Source organism: Triturus cristatus, chromosome 8 (assembly GCF_964204655.1).
Source record: "Triturus cristatus chromosome 8, aTriCri1.1, whole genome shotgun sequence".
NCBI classification, from domain to species: Eukaryota; Metazoa; Chordata; class Amphibia; order Caudata; family Salamandridae; genus Triturus; species Triturus cristatus.
Window position 1 is genome coordinate 388,678,647 of NC_140591.1, and position 14,285 is coordinate 388,692,931.

Here is a 14,285-nt window from a genome sequence, read left to right on the forward strand (position 1 = left end):
ATGACTAATAATAATTAGTGGCAAAGAATTTACTTCCTCCAACTCAGATTCTGGTGAAGGCGTTCAATCAATACTTGAGCATTTCAGGGCAGAACCTTCAATAGAAGAGTTTTTTTTATAACCACATTTATTGTTTTAATGTAAAACACAAATGACAGTACAGTCAAAACAACCGTATCACAGGCATCACCACATTACACTTACATAAGTTGATCAGTAATGCAGACCCAACCTGTGATCTTCCCACCATTTGTCCCACAGCTTCCCACGTTTCTTTCGGCAACCCCAGGCAGTGTAAATAGAGTTATCTTGTTGAGCACAGCCACCCGCCAAGCAGTCACTTAGGGAGGGTTGTTGGATTTCCACCCTTCTGGCAATGCCTCTTTTGGTAACCATTATGAACGCACGCTCCATTATCAGTCCCCCAAAATCCTCTAGAAAAGCCCAGAAGGGCGACTCTAGGGGAGAGGTCCCAGGGCCTGGACAGGACTGACAAGAGTTCCTGTTCATTCCCCCGTCAGTAACGGGTCATCATTAGGCATGACCAGACAATGTGGAAAAAGTCTTGGTCAGGCGACAAGCAGTGGAAGCAACTGACTTGGGGAATCTTGCCTGCCTGCTAAAGCCACTGAGGGGTTATGTAGATTAGACGTTGATGGTTTAGTTGGATCAACCTGAGAAGTGTTGAGAAGGCTAGTTCCGGAGTGGTCCTCTTACCGTATCTTCATTCTGTATTGGCCAGTTCCCCTAACTATGCCTCCCACCTTTGTTAAAATCTTGTAAACCCATCAGGGGTATTAATGACCAGGGAGTGGTAAACTTGTGAAATAGTGCAATTGGTGAGCTTCCTAGTTAGTAGCTTAGCCTCCAGGAAACCAAAGTCTGGAATGCCAGTATCTAAGGAGATGTGAGCTGCAACAGTGTGGCATAAATGTAGGCACTTGTGAAATTGGATATGGGAGAGTTTATACTGCTCCTGTAGTTTTTGTAATGTCTGAATGTGACGTCCCGAGCTGAGTAATTCCTATCTTGTCTCATTTCGCAAACCCCTCCAGCCCTTGTGTGCGATGCAGCAACTATCCTGCCAGAGAGGAGTCATATGCATCAGTCTACAGTCCCAGCCCATAAGTTGGAGTTCAGGAAGACCACCCGTTTAATTCCCTGGAGGGACTAAGGGGTCATAGCGCCTTACATGATACCCATAATTCGGTCGAGCCTTAAGAGGGCCAGCTCTGCAACGTAGGTCTGGTTTTCCCCGCTCTAGTTAAGACAGTCATTAATCGCAATTACCTGGGAAGCTATATAGTAGCCATGTAAGTCTGCCATTCCCATTCTACTATCGCAGGAGGATTGACTGCAACTATCAAAGGCAATACGGGGCAGCCCTCGGCCAAGAGGAAGGGACGAATAATGGTGTTAATGTAATGTAAGTAATATTTCTATAGCGCAGCTGTCACCCAGCGGGTATCCTGGAGCTGAGATTACCTAAAACACTATGCGTAACTGTACTTGTAAGAGCAGAGCGAGAAAACAACTTTAATACTAGTCTCTAGGAAAACGTCTAGTTTTTAGCTTTTTTCTGAATTGCATCAGATTGTCAATTTGTCTGAGCTCATTTGGCAATCATTCCAAAGTTTGGAGGCTGCATAGCTGAACAGTCTGCCTCCAAGACGGGTTCTATTGAAACATGGGGTACAAACTAAGTTGGCCGAAGAAGAAGGAAGGTTTCTGGCTGGGGACGGAATACCCCCCAAAAAATCTTTGTAATGGTTTAGGCCCCATTTTGTGTACTGCCCTGTAGACAATGCAGAGCGCTTTAAATTGGATTCCCTGCACGATGGGCAGCCAGTGAAGGTCTTTTAAGGCTAGTGATGCAGAGGCTCTGCGTTGTCTGTTAAGCATTGTAAACAATGGGGTAGGATGAGGGAGGGGAACGTTTTGGAATATATAAAGGAAACATGGCAGTGCCATCATTTTGAAGAGGGCCACCCGCCCAAGGATGTGTTGGGGTTGGCACCCCTTCTCTGAATATCACTCTTCATGTTAGCCATGAAGGGAGTCAGGTTAAGGCTCCAGTCAAGTCAAGGAAGCAAAGAGATATGGATTACTAGCTACTGGAAGGCCAGGCATTGCACAGGGATAGTGGATTGCCAAGAGCAGAAACTCAAACCGGCATAGATAGGGACTATTAGTAATTTTGCTTAGCTGACCCGAAGGCATGAAGCGCTCCTCGTATATGTACAGTAGTTCCAGGCAGTGGGGGCCAAAGGACTGTGGGTTTTTCTGGAAAAGCAGGACGTCTATCTGGGCCCGGGGTTTTACCAGAGGGCATGCTCGTGAGTGCCATTCTGATCTCGTTGGAAATGAATGGCTGCTCCAGGTCTCTATTGGGCTAGCAAATGGGGGATTGATGGAAGAGGGATCTCCGCCAGAAGAGGGAGTGCCAACTCCAGCAGAGTGTTGGGCCTGTGGGCATACAACTTGCATTAGAAGTAGGCAAACACCCGCAGAATGTCAGTGGTGTGGACTCTGAGGCTGCACTTAGCATTCGTAATGCAGAGGACCACTCTGGAAGCAATCTCTGTTGTGGCCAGCAAAAAGAGGAGCTTCTCAGAGTTGTTGCTGTGCTGATACACCCGCCTGGTTGTTGGCCTCCAAGATTGCTGTGCCTCTTTCAGGGACATTTGTCAAATTGCAACTCTTACCACCACTAGCTGACAATGGAGCTTCTCCAATGTTCCTGCAAGGATCCGGTGCTGCAAGGCAAGTATTTGGGCCTCTAGGGTCATAATGTGTGCAATCTTCTCTTTCTCCTTACCCCAGTTACATACTTTCAATAGACCCCAGATTGTGGGTTCGCTTACTACCCAGAGAGAGCCCATGGAGGTCACAGGCCACTGGTTGGTCTTAAAGTAAGCCTGCAGCTCCGTCTCCACATGGTCGGAGTAGTTCTGATCAGTCAAGTACCATGCATTGGGATGCCACATAGGTTTTAGTAGTCCCAGGGAATCTCTGGTGCAATATAAGGGGTGCATGTTCAGAGATTCCCCTTAGAAGGTTGTCGACCTTGGACATCTGCAAAATATCGGTGGCCATAAGGAGCAGAATGTCAATGTGTGATGATGTGTTATGGGCCGCAGAGGTGTGGCTGTATGAAGTGACTGGGAGATGCCATTCCGGTGTCAGGTTCGGCCAGAGAGAGCTCCTTGAGTCCATCAGTGCAAAGGCACTGGTATCGTCATTTCGACAGAACTCATTCCTTTCAGTCATCTCCTCTCAGGCCTGCTATTGTGTCTCAAAGAAATACATTGTAGTGTTGAAGATCACTTTCAACTTTGCTGGGAAGACGAGCATTTGTTGAAAGGTTGAGAGCACAAAGTTTCTGTTGGACCTCATTGAAGGAGAGCGAACGTTCCTGTACAGCCCGAGTGTAATTTAGAAAAATCATTATAAGTGAGTCTTGAAAGCCAAGGTCAGGCTGTCCTCTGGCCTCCTGGAGAGCAGTATCCCTGTTGCTTTGTTTGAAAATCAGGGTGATGATCAGGCATGCTGGAGCCCTGGGAGGGAATCATTTGGCCAGGGACCTGTTGGCTCATTCCATGAAAAACTACGGCTTGTTCCCAGCGATCCAGGACTGCAGCCAACATTCTATGTCTGAGGTTTCAGATCCCTTGGAAAATCTGACAAACCAGAGGTTATTTCTGCATGACCTGTTTTCCGCTCCTTCAGTGCACTTTTCCAGTACCGATGTTACCGCTAGTTGGGAGACCAGTTTTTTAAGAGTGCATACACCATGTTTTGCGGGTGGACTGCACGGCCCAAATGCTCTGAGCCTCTCAGCTCCCAGCCTCTGGCAAAAGATGTCCAAGAGCGCTCGATGTCTGGAAGGTGTCTTCGAGGGTCAATTACATGTGCAAGAGCGGTGGATGGCAGAGGATACCTGAGGACGTTGGGAGTGGTCTCATGTTGTGGCCACCATATTTGCCGACTTGGTTACGCCCCCATCACTCACTAGAATTGTTATTGATAAACATTAAGCTAGAATATCTTGACCACATAATGAGAAATAAAGAATCCTTGGAAAAAAAATTATGTTGGGAACAATGGAAGCAAAATGGAAAAGATGAAGACCATGATCACGATAGTTAGATGCAGTCAAGATTGATATAAGCAAGATTCTCCAAAATCTAATTAATTCTATTGTCATCTTAAACATTTGGAGACATTTTATTGATCGAGTCACCATGAGTTGGACATGACTGAATGGTTAAACAACATATTTGCTAGAAGGTGATATGACAACATGTGGATTATGTTATTTCTACTACCTCCAGCTTTTTGGTTAATTGACATCCATGTTAGTACTTTGTTATGTTAGTAATGTACTATCAGAAGCTACTGAAAAGTAGTCTTAAGAATTTTATTAGAATGCAAAAGCTTCAACTAGCGATGACACTGTACTCTTGTTCTCCACTGCTTGCATTGTAAACTAGATGCCAGGGGAAGTATTTCAGATAGGATACATTGTCTCATTCTGCATTGTGGTGCACCCCAAACTGTCAGCGCACCATACCACAGCAAATGCACTTTTCACAGTGCACGTGTCTCATGTTGCACAATCAGTGCACGAGCAGCACAGCCTCTTTAATTCTGCGACCATGTCTGTATTATAGCACTTTTATAAAAGCAAATGATTTCATATTTTGCTTCGGGCTAAACGAGAAACTTGTAAAGTGCTTTTGGTCTCTTCTTTAATGCCAAAATTCCCTGGGGCTGCTTTGTATAATGTGCCCCTACAACACTATGGCACTGTGAGTATTTTAAAGTGGTCTGCACCGAACCTGGAATACCTCCTGGACAACTCACCAGTAATCTTGTAGAAGAACATAAAATATTATTTTCTGTCACTAAAAAATAAAATGTTCACTTGTCAAACTTGCTATCACATGTTTTTTCTATCTTGTGCTTAATTTGCTTAATGTATGCGAGAGGGGCTGTTCTGAACATGAAATGAAATCATTAGAACATAAAAATAACTTTAAATTTTCATCCCCTGTTGCTTGGATATTCCAAATTAGCAGACTCGCTGCCAGTGGTACGGTTTCCAATTTCTGCCTAGTCTAGTCATCCACATTAGCTGTACTGATGTGTGTCTAATGGCACATAATTATATGCTTCTTATAATAATTACATGCCTAAGGTTTTGTAGATTTATCACTAATCTCAAGAGCATTGAAGGTAATAGATAAGAGACAAAATAAACAAAGTTTACAAGCAAGCAATGCAGTACATAGGGCGACAGTTCAATCTTGGAGTATAGAGAAGCCATTTTGGAATCCCAGATGTGGCAGAAATGCGTGAATATGCGTTTCAATAAAATTACTACTGTCTCCAGCAATAAAGAGGCATGTTTCTCCAACAAATTAAGCTCAACGACATGCAGAAATGTGATATGCACCTAAAAAAATGTTTGCTATAAATATTTCCACATTCATATAAATATCCACTTAGGAAGCGGGCTGCATTGCAAATAAGAGACCGAATGGCCAGATGACAAAACAATTTGGACTGATGCTATATCATGCCCCTGTCGGTAAATTAAGGTAGTGCTTCTTCCTAAGGCCTTTTAGCATCGTAGGGATATAGAAGATTTCCAAAAGTTGTAGTGGGTGAAAAGGTGGTTTGTTGGGTGACATTTTGTTGTGGCAGTGATATTTCATGTTATTTTTTTGTGCTGCTCTGTTTATGTGCTGCATTGTTGCAATGTGATGTGGTGGTTTTTTTACTGTTTTGCTGTGTTGTAATGTTTGAATTGTCTTCTTATGCTGCCTTTTGTATGTGTTTTATTGTGTTTACTTCAGATATATCAATACATGCTACTACACTCCTACTCCCAAAAGCAGCACGTGCCTTTAAAGTTCCTGTGACAAGCTATCACCCATCACTAACAAGGTTGTAAATGTTCCAGCTCTTATATTAATTTATGTTAACAGTCAACCCAAAACTGTGGTAGAGACCATAGGCTGGATTATAAAATATTTTTCACTGGCACAATTACACATCTTTGGTGGTGAGGAAAACAGTGTTTAATGCAAACACTATTGCAACAGAAATATGGCATGCAAACACAGTTTCAGCACTTATTTGGCCCTCTTTAAATGCGATCTTTTCATTCTAATGGTGCTGGTAATATTTGTTGTGTTACAACTTGTTGTGATGTTGATGTTTCTTGTTTTTATGCTGTTATGTATTTATGCCGCTTTATTGCATTGTGTTGATGTTGTATTATGGTTCAATTGTGTTTGTCATAGACTATTTTGTTGCATCATGCCCTGTTATGTTCTAGTTGTGAAGCTAACTTTCTTTGGGTTATTGTGCCACATTCTATTGTTTACTCAAGAGATCCCACCAAATGTTGCTGCATTTCCTGCGAAAGCAGCATATTCCTTTGTAGTTCCAGTGATTTACAACCATTTACCACTATCAAAGGTGATTAAATACTGTTACTCTGGCTGCTCACCTAGTCAAGTCAACAGTTAGCCAAGTTCTGTGGTAGCGCTAGCCCTTTTAGTGCTGGTGATAGCCATGGGGCATATTATCAAGAAACGGCGTTAAAATTATCGCCGCTTTAGCGGCAGAAAACTGCAGCTGAAGCGGCGATAATGGGCTTGATAATATGCCGTAGAGAATTCCCATAGAAGCCCATGTTCTGGTGTCAACATGGGCTTCTATGAGAATTCTCTGCGGCATATTATCAAGCCAATTATCGCCTCTTTAGCGGCAGTTTTCTGCCGCTAAAGCGGCAATAATTTTAACGTCGTGCTTGATAATATGTCCCCATGTGTCTTAAATTAGAATTTGTAGTGCTTACATCATGTGATGCAGCCAAGTCATTACACGTTTTGCACTCCTGAAAGAAGATAAATGTACAGATGTAAGTGACTAATACAGATTCACAGAATCTGTTGATTTCCAGGGGTGCAAATGGCACTGAGTACAAATTGTGAGTTAGAGCCGGTAACAGGATGTTGCTGATGAGAGTAAAATGGAAGTTACCATTGCCAATGTCTAGTGGCCATGACACCAACATTACACACTCCCACAAAGATTGCAAACTTGATTTCCCCACTCATGACCCCTATACTACAAGCATCCATTTGGGATGCAATGAGTGGCCGAACCTCTGATGGTTTTTCCGAGCAGGCATGTAGGAGAACTAATTTTCTCCACAATGAATTATTTTTGGGTGTGGTGAAAAACTTTGAAAACAAATGTTTAAGTAGACAATCCACAGATCCACAGGGTTCATTAGCAAGTCCGCCAGCCATATCCCCGGAAAATGGGACTGCCCGCAATGCATGCGTGCGGTCACGCACATACAATTATGATGCGCCCGCCACACTGGCGGACGCATCCCGCATTTCTAACATTGCAGCACCGCACGCCGCAATGCCAAAAATGCAAGTTGTGCATTTCAATGCCTGCCACATTGTACATTGAAATGCAGGGGGGTACCATAGGTACCACCCATGTGCACCCCCCAGAATCCCTGGGGGCCCACTACAGGCCCCCAATGTAGAAGACCGCATGCCTTTCCGTGGCGGCAAGCCGCCACGGATAGGCATAACCCCCCATGTATCTTAATATGGATGGCGGTGTCTACCAGACACCGCCACCATATTAACAGCTTTTCCGCCCGGTCGACTCATCGACCGGGCGGAAAACCAGCGGACAGTCTTTCCGTCCGCCGGGGTCCCCCCGCCATAGTAATATGGCGAGGGAAATTTAGATGCGGGCAGGAGGAAATGTCGGACGGATCGCCACCGCCATGCGGGTGGTGGCGATCCGCCCGACATACTAGTGGGCCCCTTAGAGTTCAAACTGATAGACGTGCACAAGGAAAATAACAAATGTCATATTTATCCCATGCGTTTGCCCAAGAGCTTTGCAAAACAGGAGTATTGCAAAAAGTCTGCAATTCACAGGTATTCAGCTAAAACTTCCTAGATTTTCTTATTTTTGGGGAATCAAATCCATCATTTATTAATTACATTGTGGCATATATAGCAGTAAAACAACAAGGGCCCTTTGTTTAAAAGTTAATAGAAATGTGGTTATTTTTTTGTTTCACATTCTTTTGATTGAATTTTCTTTCTCCAGATTACAGCAATAACAACCAATTGTTGCTAAACTTTCTAAAAGTGGCATTTTTTCAAAATCACAATTTAAAATCTGACTCTACCATAAGAGAGGATTTTTCATTACAATTCCAAAGACACCAAATAGGAACTGGTTCTCTCCTCCCATTTGGAAATTACTGCTTATTAAATGTAATAAGACAACTCCAATGTTTTCCCATAGGAGAGGTAGGCCTTGCAGTAGCTAAAAATAAATGTAAGAGTTTTTCCACACCCAGGACATACAGAACTTAAAATAACATGTTCAAGTTTTTAAAAGACTGCACCCTGCCCTCTGGAATGTCCAGGGCCTATCCTAGGGGTGACATATGTATTAAAAAGGAAGGTTTGAGCCGAGCAAAAGGTTTGCCAGGTTGAAATAGCAGTTAAAACTGCACACACCGGCTGCAGCCGCAGGCCTGAGACATGTTTAAAGGGCTACTTAAATGGGTGGCACAATCAGTGCTGCAAGCCCACAAGTAGCATTTAATTTACAGGGCTTGGGCACATGCAGTGCCACTTTACTAGGGATTTGCATGTAAATGCAATATGCCAGTTGGGGATAGGCCAATGTTATCATTTTTTAAGGAATGAGCATGTTCACTTTAGCACTGGTTAGCAGTGGTAAAGTACGCAGAGCTCTAAGGCCAGCAAAATGAAATAAAAGAAATGGAGTAGGAAGACAAAAGTTTGGGGGAAGACCATATATTTTTTTCATATAAAGACAAGGTTCATGTGACAGAATCCAAAATGTATACCATGGGAGTAGGTAGATGCTCAGCTTTTGCAGGAGAAGTGTGGAATAAGGCCTTGAAACTAAGACACGTGGAGGGAACTTCCATGCTGAGCTAATTAGAATCTGTATTCTCGCTTTTGTTTTCCAAGTATGAAAGTGAGGTTGGGACACTTTGAACAGTTGAATAGGTACAGCATAGGTATTCAAAATGGCTATGGATTTGTATCAACATGGCAGTTGTAAATTGGGTTTTAAATCATTATAAAAACCCCACTGCTTATTTGCACTTACTTAAATGGAAAATAAAATGATAATAACACGTGATATTATAACTTTATTTTCTCCTACTTCCATCTGCTTTGTGTTAGATGGTGGGAAAGGGGAGAATGTTAGCATCCTCCTAAAGTGCACAGTGATTTCTTGGCCGGCCTTCTTGCGCACTTTGCATGTTCTCCATGCAGACTGCATTAAAGCCTACATGGAGAACATGCCCAGGCCTCCAGTCAGCATCTGAACACTGAAACACAGCACACAGACCAATCACAATGCTGCTAAGGCATCGCTGTGATTGGGTGACTGGTTGCCTGGTGTGCTTCGGTAAGGTCGAGTGAGGGAGAGCTACAGAGTTTCGGAATCGGTGAGAAGGTAAGTTTTTTTATTTTGTATTCCGGCTTCCCTTGTGTCCTCCCCCTCCTGCCCCCTACTTCCCGTGGTCTACCCCCTCCCCCCACCCTCCTACCTCCGATCAGTGCCGGCCGCTGCTAAGGAGTATGTATCCAATTTGAATAAAGTGGTCCCCTTGGCAGGGATAAAAACTAAAGAGCGAGTGCTGTCAAATTGAATTTCAGGACCATGACAGTCTCACTGTGAGTGTTGTAGGGTCAACATGTTTTATGCCACTATGTCCCAGGATGGATCCACAGCATTTCTTCAGCACCAGGGGGACTCCCTACCCTACACTTAGATGGGATATGTGGCAAGAATTAGGTATCCCAAAGTAACTAATGTCTGACATATCTGCTTAGTAAGCAGAAAAAGGGAAGGAATGGTCCAACCTAGAAAAAGAAGATTAAAAATTACACAAGTTCATACGGGGTGTCACCTGTAGGTCATACAGGTAGACACTTTAGAACAGTAATTACAGTATGACATAAATATAAAGATCTCTCAGTGCATGTCAGGAGCGCCAAAGTCGCCCACATGTGGTTAGTGCACAAATAGCACAGCAAACAAGCAGGTGGCAAGAATGTGACAAACACTGTACATAAAACAAACAACACAATCCAAACATATTAGGGTAGTGTATTCCAATATGGGTGGAGTAGGGATCTTACCCTACATAATGTTTCAGTAATGCTCCTCAGGTCAAGGCAGAGTATCACATGTAGCTGCGGAAAACACTAAAAGCTCATGTGTAGCCAATAGCCAAATAAGGAGAGAATTGCAAAAATGGCAGAATTAAAGCCAACACCATTTTAGTACTCACATGGTTCCAAGCACAGTAGCACCCTTAACCTACCCCTCTCTGTCGGCCTGGAAGTGGCAGGTCAGGGCAGAGAGAGGGCATTATAAACGTTACTAAATTGGATGCAAGTGTCAGCTAAATCACATCAGCTGTTCGGTGCTTCAGCAAAACTAGACCAAGTCATGCCGCAGCCATATTAGAGATGCTGTGGTTGTATTGTAAGTGCAAAGCTGCTTACAGGGATAAAATGGGTTGGGCAACCACCATCCCATATTGCATGCAGGGTGCCCATTAAAATAAAAGACATGTGTGTGTGTTATACGATAAAAAACAGAGGTGGTGCCCAGACTGTAAAGTGAGGCTGCCATGTTTGTAGAGAACTGCACCTGGTGTGCCGGTCACACCCGGATTCTTTCAGATGCAGCCATGTGAGTTCTGTAATTAAACATCAGAAGCGATTACTACGGGACCTTGAAGTGAGTCTGCCATCTTGGGAGAGGGCGGAACCCGGTGTGGAGGTCACGTCCAGGTTCTTTCATGTGTTAAATTTGTCCAATGATGTCATCGCTGAGCCCATAGATATGAGTGTTTAGGTGAAAACCCCAGTGTTGCTCCCTATTGCACAGTGACCGTTAATCCCAACGTTCACATACCTCTATTATAGTCCACCGATTGTCATCAGTTGTGTGCTTGGCAGTGAGGAATTGTGCAGACACTTTGATGGTACTGTGCTGACATCATACATTTCTATAATGTTCCATTAACCTAGTTTTGACTGGTCTCATTGTCAGGCCCACATATCTGAGGTCACAAGAACAGGTGATGAGGGAGATGCAGTTCCTGGTAATGCAATTGTTATGGTCCCTTGCATACATGTACATGTTTTATCCAGATTAATCTCTTTAGTTGTGCTTGTTAAATGGCATACTGCACAGGACCCACAAGGAAAGTGTCCTTTGACTGGGGGAAAGTCCCAGAGAGTGTATTGTTGTGACTGGGTCCCTGCCCGGGGTCTAGTGTGGACCAACAAATCTTTCAGATTTTTACTGCATCAAAAAAGCAAAATGTGGATATGGAATGTTGAGAGAGCTTGTATGCAGAATTGCCCAGTGTTTCCTTATGATCTTCTGTATTTGGTTAGAACTATGGGTGAAAGTGGTCAGCCATGTAATGACATCGTCAACAGGTCTTGTCCATGGTTCTAGCAGGGCTTCCTTGTGATTTGTCCTTGCCCTTTTGCATGCCTCAGTAACTCTCTTAGCTGGATAGTAACGAGTTCCAAGGTTGATACGGAGGGCTTTTGACTAGGTGTCATAGTTTCTCAAGTTACTACAGTTACAGCAAAGGTGAAGGAACTGTTCATAAGGTAAGTTATTTTCCTCTGCCAAGATCGATGAGAAGATCCAAAAAGTCCCTTATTGAGATTATTTAAGGGAATCTCAAGATTGGATTCAATGTATTAATCCAGACACAAAAGTTGTGGCAGGTATTGATGTCCCCATGCCAAAACATGATACTATTCTCTATATAGCATCGCCACAGTATAATATGGGTGATGTTGGGGTTCATATCCGAGAAGATGTATTGTCTCTCGAAATCAGCCATAAACAGACAAGCAAGGCTGGGAGTGAAGGTGCTTTCCATTGAAGTACCCTATATTTGGTGGTAGAGTTGATCTTTGAATTAAAGCTGATAGGTGTCGCCAAGGTCCAGATCTCTGTTCAAAGGCTGTTCTCATTTACTTCACTGATTGCATACATCCTGAGGGATGTTGTTATGAAGGGCCTGGACATCATTGTTTCACAAGTAGATCAATCTCCTTCTGGAGATTGGTGTCCTTAGTGAAATTCAAATCATCCCTGGTGATCTTCTGAGTAGAATGGAGTTTTTCCAACTTGGGCTTTAAGAAGTGGTCACAAAAATTACTCAAGGGTTCCAAAAGAGACCCATTGCCTGACACAATCAGCCTCCCGGGTGTAGGAAGAATTCCCTTATGTATCTTCAGTAAGATATGCAAATAAGGGGTTCTAGGTTAAGGGTTCTAGGTCAAAAAATCTGCCTCATTCTTTGTTACCCAACCCTGGTTTTCTGCTGCTGTGACCATGGCTTTAATTATGGTAGAGAGCCTCTCTGTGGAATTAGATTCAATAGGCAGATGGTATCTGTTGTCTGCCAGCTGCCACAGGCATTCATGATCATAATCCGTAGTTGACATTATGACAATTGCGCCCCCTTTGTCTGCTTGTTTTATTTTTATTATTATTTTTTGTTATTGAAGGGTCCTTGGTTATGGTCTTCATCGCTGTTTGTGCTTTTGTTGGCATGTTTTAAAAAGGAGTTGGGAGATTCAGCTGTTCCACCTTTTGAGGACTGCTTTCTCATCAGTGAATACTTAACTTGGGGTCATTGTCGAGGTTGGAGTTAACCTGGAGAGGTTGCATAATCCAGGCACCCATGGCTCCACTTAATTAAAATTAGATAGGTAGTCCATAGGCAGTTTTAATTCATACAGCACTTAATTCAATGCAGCACCCAACCCTACACTCACTATTCCCTCACTCATCATTACCTGAAAAATAGAAGATCTGTGATAAAGAGCCCCCCTGTAGGGCCAGCCCAATGATGAACAATGACAACCATTTGGGGTGTGTGAGGGCTTTATCTTTTGATCATTCGGATTCCCTCTTTCCGTAGGATTGCAGCTTTTATTTCCACAGCTTTTTCTATTTCTATAGGAACAGCCCCCTTTTCATGTACGGCTATAATTAGATGGGAGCATGGGTGCTGGACCTTTATTAGCTCCTAGTGCCCCTCTCTTTTGATTAACTCTTCAACTATTGGGCCATGTTTATTTTATACCTCTTTACTACTGTAAATCTCTTATTTCCTGTTGCATGCCACTTGTACAATATGTTTGTTTCCATGAATAAAATGCTTAGGAATTAAAAAAATATTTTTTCATATAAAGTTTGAAAAATAATTTCAAGATGTTTTTATTTTGCTGAGTTGACTAAAAAGGTTGGAATTTTTTAATCTGTTTTAGATCTTTTTAAAAGTGAAGATTCAATTGGATAACTATTTGCAAATCTTTTAATTGGTAACTTGTAGTGAAGCCAATTTTGCACTTATTTGATTATTGAAAAATATTTCACTGTGCCAGTTATGAGAATAGAGATTGTTAGTAGTGGGTGGGATATTAGCAATGTTTACAAATGTGATCTTTGGAAATCATAATGTGCAAATTGTACCATTCACTCACTACAGGAATCCATCTTGGTGTTCATTATTGTAATACTGTCAGCTCTCAGCTGACATTGATGTTCTAACAGCCCAGTTTTTAGCAGTTTCTTGAGAAGGGCATTGTTTTATCTTCAATGAAAGTATGCAGACGTTTCGGATCTTGAGCTCCCAATGATTTCCATGCTCTTTAAGGTCTGTTTCCTGAATAGACTTTGCACTAAGCTCAAGATCAATTATCATTCTCCAAACCCACGGTGCTAAACTTCTGAGAGAAGTTGGAGAGTGTTCTGTGATGGCTGAGGGAGTCTGAGAGGAGATAGAAAAACAGGCATGATCCATGGAGGTTGCAATGTCAGCTCATGAAGAAGTGGAAAACACAGTTTTTGTTACCATGTTGGAGACACTAGTAGAACTTCTGCATGGTTATTCCTGACCTTGCAGATAACACCGATGAGACCAGGCGACAGGGGAATGGCATTTAGAAGGGTCCTTGACCACTGAGAGCTCATAAATATACGCCCTATGCTCCAGAGACGCATGGACAATGATATAGGAAAGATCCAGCTCTGACTGTCTGCATGTCCATTCTCCCTCAATAGATCAGTGACAGAGTTAAGTAGGCTAATCCTGGAATATTCAAACTGCATAGATGATGTATGTAAGAGCA